The 7,084-nt window shown below is 41.3% G+C and overlaps 1 pseudogene; it reads right to left on the bottom strand.

Annotated features, from left to right (window-relative positions):
• Positions 1-1,236: 1,236 nt before the first annotated feature.
• On the bottom strand, positions 1,237-2,612 carry LOC113930712 (annotated as a pseudogene).
• Between the last annotated feature and the right edge of the window lie 4,472 nt (positions 2,613-7,084).

The following is a 7,084-nucleotide window of genomic DNA, read 5'->3' as shown; positions in this document are numbered from 1 at the left end:
ACATATATGTAATTAGCTCTTATCTACCAAAAATATATGTGTGTGTGTGTGTGTGTGTGTATTTATTTAACTTACCTTCACTGAATTTCTTTTTTTCTGCTAGACATGAGAATAAGATTAAGTGGACCAATGTTGGCTTTTTTACTTTATAAGCAATAATTTGAGTCTTTTTTTCATTCAGTACAATTGCATGTTCATAATAAATTCACAAATGGCGATACAAGGAAATACTTACTGAATAGGACTCTGCCAAGCAATTCATGTTTTAAGGTTAGACTCTACCAAGTGGCACTATGGCATTATAGGCATTCAATTTTTGTTTTCTTTTTTCAAGTTTGTCAGTTCTTTACTATATTTTTTCCTAGCAAGGGATGGTATATGATCACAAAGTAAGGCCTAGAGACCATTTATAGTTGCTTCCAGTATTGGACAGAACACTTAAGAGCTGATATAAGCCAAACTGAACAATAGTCAAATGGAACCACATCTGATTACATTCAAATAGTCTCCAATAGTACTTTGCTAATATACATGTTTCCTTCTTCTTGGCTGATTTTCTGTTGATTAAAATTACAACAAATAAGATTGCAAAGTTTTTGTAGACTTGTAGTTTTAGGGGACTGCTATGTACATATGCATATATTTTAATTCACAAAATGTCTCTATAGTAATGTTCTTTCTATAAACATGGTTGGCAAAATAAAAAAGGCACAAAAGGGGGATAATGAGAAATGTTTTCAACTTTCAGTGAAGAATACCAAAGCAAGCATCTTTCATGAAAAAAAGCAGAGAAAAATGATCAGTAATTCATGCACAACATGAGCTAAAGAAACCCCCCCAAAAAACAAAAAACAAACAAACAAAAAAACCCTTCTCTTCAGATATGTCCTTAGGCTTGAGGAGAAAATTAGTTTTCTTAATCACTTCATGTAAAATAAAATGTAAAGCTGCACATATATATGTCTGGTTTAACAGTGGACCCATTTTTTTTTTAAGTGAGGCAATTAAAGGAAAACAAAACCAAAATACCTTCATAAACAAAGAACTCCACCTGTAACCTCTGTCCTTTTTACTGAGTGGGGCAAAATGTCCAATAAAATGTAAAATGCAGCATACGCAATCATGTAATCTAAAAACTTCATGATAACTTACTGCAAATTGCACTTGATGGTTCACCACAACAATGGAAAACTGGCCCCTTTTTGGCTCACACAGTCCTTGAGACCCAAAGTGAAGTCACCAGTAAAACGATCTGGATAAAAAGTTTTCAGCTGTGCTCAGCCAGCTAGCTCCAACCACTGGGTGTGGGCCATTCCGGGACACTGCTTTGTCTCTCACTTGTGGAACTCTCATCTTCAGGCAGGTTATCAGGCAGTTCTGTGTTCTGTTCTACTTCCACAGGCGTATCTTGTAATGGGACCAGCATCTCTTCTCCACTTTCACTTTTCGCAACTAGCTGAGCCTTCATAACCTTGGTTGATGCCAAAGTCTCTGCTTTCAAATCTGAATGGATCTGCAGCACACATCTTTGACAGCCATTTGAAAAGTAAAGCTAATAACACCTTTAATTTTTTTTTCTTTTCTCTAGCTTTATTGTAAGAATACAGTATATAATGCATATAATATACAAGGTATGTGGTCATCGACTGTTAATGTTACCAGTAAAGCTTCCCATCAGCAGTCAGCTATTAGTAAAGTTTTGGGGAGTTGGAAGTTACACGTGGATTTTCTACTGTGGGAGGAAGAGGGGGTTCCCCTAACCTCCATGTCGTTCAAGGGTCAACTGTAAATGTGGAAACCATTTTTGCAGTTTATTAAGAGTTAGGCACGAGAAGGCTCTGCAGCCTTAATTTTCTTAGTTGTTATGTTGTTAATAGAGTGCAAGTTTAACAGGATTTTTTTTAAAGATGATTTAACCTCGGTTTTAATCTTATAATGAATACTAAGCTGCAAAAAGATGTTTAGTCATTTATTAAATTTCTGGAGCTTTATGGCTATGGACAGCAATACAGATAGGATTTCTAGGGGCACAGAAGATGTGAATCTTAAATCTAAATAGGAGCTAAATAGAGACAGCAAAGTGGGCTGTCTCTATTTAATAAGACCTTTAATTTTTAAAAAAGCCTCTTCTCAGAGATTTCTCCGAGCTGTATCATCAAGACCATCTATGTGCAAAACCACTGTTTTGACACGTTTGTTTGTAGTTCCCAGAAAAAACTGAGCTTTCCTTCTACGTGAATTCATTTCATTGAAACTATCACCATCTGCCATATTGCAAGACTGAAGAAAGTCATAAATTTCAAAGCCAGCAGTTTTGTTTCTCCTGGAGTTGTAGTCTTCTGTATAACATTTTGCAAACTTAACACCATCCCCAGTTCTCCTTTCATCTTTTCTCTGTTAGCATGGTGTTCTGCCAAGTACCGAAGAGCAAGCAAAGCTGGGTGGACAACAGGGGGGTTGGGATGGTCCATAAACAAAATAAGGCCAGGCAGACATCCCTGATCCTGGACAATGGCTCTTCTATTTAATGGATCTGCTCCTAGAACCTATAGCTCATTAACTACCGAGAGAGTATCAGGTTCTTCATTCATGGTGGAGGAGGAAGAATTCATCTTCTATGCCATACACATGAACAAAATCTTCTTAAATTCACACCAGAGCTTTAGGGGTCCACAGCCTGCTGCACCATCAGGGCCACATCAACGAATGAGGTACAGGGACCCAGGAGCTTCACAGTGGGTCCCTCTGCAGCCGCAGCCTCAGCGGTGGCAAAGGACAGGGTTAACTTTAGAAGCCAAAGAGCAAGCTGCAGCACTGTTTAAATTAAATATATATAAAGAATTTTTGAAGCTAGGTGATGGGTTCACAGGGTTTGTTTTACTATTCTCACTACTTTTGTATACTTTTGGAAATTTCCATATACCAAAGTTTTTAAAAAGAACAAAAAAGAGCAGGAAGCAGGAAACAAGGATGTCACACAATGGACCTAAGAGTACTTACAAAGCAATATTTAGCCCTAGTACCTGCAAACCAATATGCTGGGTATGTGTGAAGCTAGTATTGGTATGTATGTAGGTAGCACAGAAGGTAGGAACATGTGTGAATGAATATGGTTGTGTGCCTTTGTGTCTGTATATCATCTTGTATGTAGAGTGATATGGTTGTATGTGCACACAAAAGAGTGCATGTGTGCAAAGGAGTATAAGAATGTGACAGATTGTAGACATTTTTATGCTTAAGGGGGTGAATGTACACATTGCTAGTACATGTACAGGTTTAATTGAATATATGCATATGTAGTGGTAGGAGAGTTTGTATGTTCAGGGGTGTGTAATTGTGGATAATTTGTGATTTGTGTTTGTATACACATATTATTCACACACATATCTGGGGTGTGTGTGTAATCAAGGAACAGGTTGAATTGAGTATGTAATGGTGTGAATATATAATAGTAAATTTGGATGACTCAATATGTATGCATTCCAAGAGAGTGGTGACTCACTCAGGGCTGTGAGTCTAAGGGTACTATGTTCTGTTCCTCTGGACTAGTGAGCAGAGGTTGAGTGCTATGGAAATGGGTTAGCATGGCTGTGCTGGGGCTGAGGCACACAAAGCTACTGGAAATATAACACTTATCTCCCTCAGGAGTGAGACTGTGTCTGTGTAAGAGCCAAACTGGCAGCTTGTTTGGAGGACAATAGGGACATTACCTTCCTCCAGAATCAGGTTTGCTGCAGCCTCATTCCCTTGCTCTTCTACCTCACGAACAAGCAAATGAGGTAATGAAGGTGAGCTCATAGTCCTCCCCTATGCTCCCCTCTCTATGCCCCCTTCTCCTCCTAGCAGCACCCTTAGAGTTTATTTTTTTTAAGATTTTATTTATTTATTTGAGAGTGTGAGAGTGCACTCCAATGAGTGGGGGGGAGAGGAGCAGAGGGAGAAGGAGAAAGAGAAGCAGACTCCCCGCTGAGCAGGGAGTGTGGAGGAGGGACTCAATCCCAGGACCCTGGGATCATGACCTGAGCTGAAGGAGACACTTAACTGACTGAGCCCCCAGGTACCCCAACACCCCCTAGTGCTTATTAACAGCAAGTTCCAAGTTGGCCTCTAGAGTCAATGGATGGCTGTAGTGTTCCTTGTGGTGGCTGGAGGTGGTGTGTTTCTCCAAGCAGGGAAGGCTGGTGGAAGGTGGGGAGGAGGCCTGGGAAGATCCCACCCCTCCTTCTAAGGCTCAGCCTGCTAGATAAATTCCTCAGTGAAAAACTGTCATCTGAAACCTACCTAACTGCCTCATCACTCCTCTCTTCTAGTACCCAAAGTCCTTCTGTCCTATCCTATCCCTTTTCCCCCTCACACCTTCTCACTTCCCCTGGTTAAGCCTGGGCCAGAGGCCCACTTTACCCCCTCCTCCCAGAAAATTGGGGAGGAGGTCAATGTGTGTCTAGGGAGAGAGAGGTTGTTGGAGGAGTCTCATAGCCTGGGGCCAGGACAATGGTCTGGATCCCTTATTTGTCCCCCTTCTCTTGTTCTATAGAATGTCAAACTCATTTTCTACTGTGCCAATTTCTTCTAGTGGTCAAAGCTCCAGAAGCTTTTCCACCATATCGCCTAGGATACAGGCGTATGGGCTCTACAAAATGTCTGGAAGTTTTTGTAAGGGTGCATTTAATAGTTGAGACTAGACAAAGCTTTTAGGTAAGAGTTTGGGCTTTGGATTCTCTTACACATTTCTGGCTCCCTTAGGTCCTTAACAGGATTCATGGCATGGGTGATAGCACCTGGTGTGGCCCAAAGGTAGCCGAGCTTTAGCCCTGGGTCCAGTTTATCTTGTCTCCTTTTTGTACAGGGAGAACATGCTCTGCAAGGTGAATGTTTTCCTCTCCCAAGTTGTCAACTATATCCATTGCAAGTGGCTGAATTTATATAGAGCCGCAGCCTTATATATTGGTACACAGGCCCAAGAACTTCCTTCTTGGCATCACCTCCACCTTTTGGGGTCTGACACCCACAACAGCAGGAACAGGTTTGAATTGGGCAAGTTGGGATGGTCTTTGAGTTGGGTCCAAGTTCTAGATGGTCTCATATTCCCCAACATTTACACTAGGAGTGTAAATACAGGGGATAGAATACTGCCCTGGGAGTTTGGAAAATTTAAGTTTGGTCCTTCCCAATTCTGTCAGCTTAGGCAAATCTCTTGCTACTCTGGCCTCAGTTTCCCATAGCTGTAAGATCGATTTACTGTAAATTGCCCTCTTCCTTTACTTCGTTTACTTCCATTACTGTAAATGTCCTCTTTCCAGGGCATTTAGAGTTTGTATATAGGCATGTCTACATGCAAAATAAACGAGATGATATAGAGGCCTGATCAGAGCCCTGAACAATGCATTTGGATGGTGGATAGTGTTGCAGAATAATATACAAATGATTGCTCTTGTCTTGAACTCATAACATAGTTTATTTTTGAAATATCCCATACAGCGTATCAGCTCTTTAAAGAAATTGCTAGAACCCCTTCTCAAATAGCTGCTGCCTTCTTTTGGGGTTTTTGTGGCTGGCTCAGGTTGTTCAGGCAACATCTGGGAACCTCTGGCTTGGGGAAAAATGACTAGCCAAGATTCTTCCTAAACCTTTTCCTTCCCTGTTTTTTTTGTTTTTGTTTTTTTCCTTTCCAGAACATACTGTCAACTTGCTGTCCTATGCTGTTTCCAGGGTTCTAGATTAAAAGGGTGTGGCCCTTCTCTTTGGAATTAAGGCCTAAGCAGTGAGTGGGTGATCTGTATTACTGAGATGGGGACAAGGGGGTTTGCCTTTTAGGGCCCCTTTGAAAAACTGGGGATCTGTACCTTAAAGCTTTCTAGTCCAGCATCCTCTGTTGTGGTTAGAGGGACACTGGAGAGGACTTTTTCCCCCAATTTTCCTTACTAGCCTATCTGAGTGTCTGAAAATCTACTCACAGGAAGTGCTCTTTTGTGTTAAGAATTCATGGTTACAGAAGGCCCCTGGTAGCTTTTTTCTCCCTTCCTCCACCAAGTCAGGAGAATATAACAATGGCTAACTTGTTGGTGTACCTTCCCTTTAGTTTCTTCAGCTCCATGGTAGTGGTGGTAGAGAGAAGAGAGGAAGTTCTATTTTCCTCTCCACCTAGAGATGGTGGTCTAGATGAACCCTGAGCTCCCTGTGCCAGCTGTAAGAGTCTACCTCACCAATTTATACTTTAGGAGGGCCATATTTATTAAGTACCATTTTGGTGGAGCATTTTCATGGAAATTTGGGGAAAAAAGTTCACGTTTTGGCTCTCTACTTACTGAGGAGGCAGGCTCTATCTGTCTAGTTGTTGAGATGCCATCCTTTAGTTAAACTAGATGGCAGCCCCACAAGGAAAAGAGGTGTCCAGCCAAAGGTTCAGCTCCATACTTTTTTTAAAGCTTCCTCTGCACAATCTCTTTTTCTTTCTTTTGTTCCCTTAACTTGTTTGTCCCTTTACTGTTATTCACTCCTCTTTCCCCAGTAGTCCTTCCCACCATCCTTTCATTGTTTAGCTTCCTGCCTGTCACTCCTTCATCACAAGCATCCAAAATGAGTGCTCACAAATGCATTCAATTACACAGCTGTATAAAAGGTTGCTCTCTAACTCCTGGAGGGAAAACCAAGCAAGGTGGAGAGGATGTAGATGTTGTAGAGCAATTCAGTGTTCCCAGGGCCTCCAGAACTCAGCTGAGGTTCCAGTGGGACTCTAGAAATTAAGCTTGCCAACCTCATTTGAGAAAGACCCCGCCCCCTTTCTTTTCTCTATTCTTCCCTTCCCTTCCTTTCATTTCCCTGTCTTTGCTCCATAGAAAATCCCTTGCTTTCCTTTAATAAAGGCCCCCTCATCTGGGAGGGCCTTTCAAGAGCAGGGGAGTGTAAGGAATTAGAGAATTACTTTCCTCAGCATAGAAATGGCTCTCCTCCATCAAAAACTAATGATGTAATGTATGGTGATTAACATAACAATAAAAAATAAAAAAAAAAAGAAATGGCTCTCCTCTTCCTCAGTGCTTCCTTAAGTCAAAAGAGGGGAAAGAAAAACAGGTCCATTCCCACT

Source organism: Zalophus californianus, chromosome X, assembly GCF_009762305.2.
Source record: "Zalophus californianus isolate mZalCal1 chromosome X, mZalCal1.pri.v2, whole genome shotgun sequence".
Classification (NCBI taxonomy): Eukaryota; Metazoa; Chordata; class Mammalia; order Carnivora; family Otariidae; genus Zalophus; species Zalophus californianus.
This window is presented reverse-complemented; position numbering and strand designations above follow the sequence as displayed.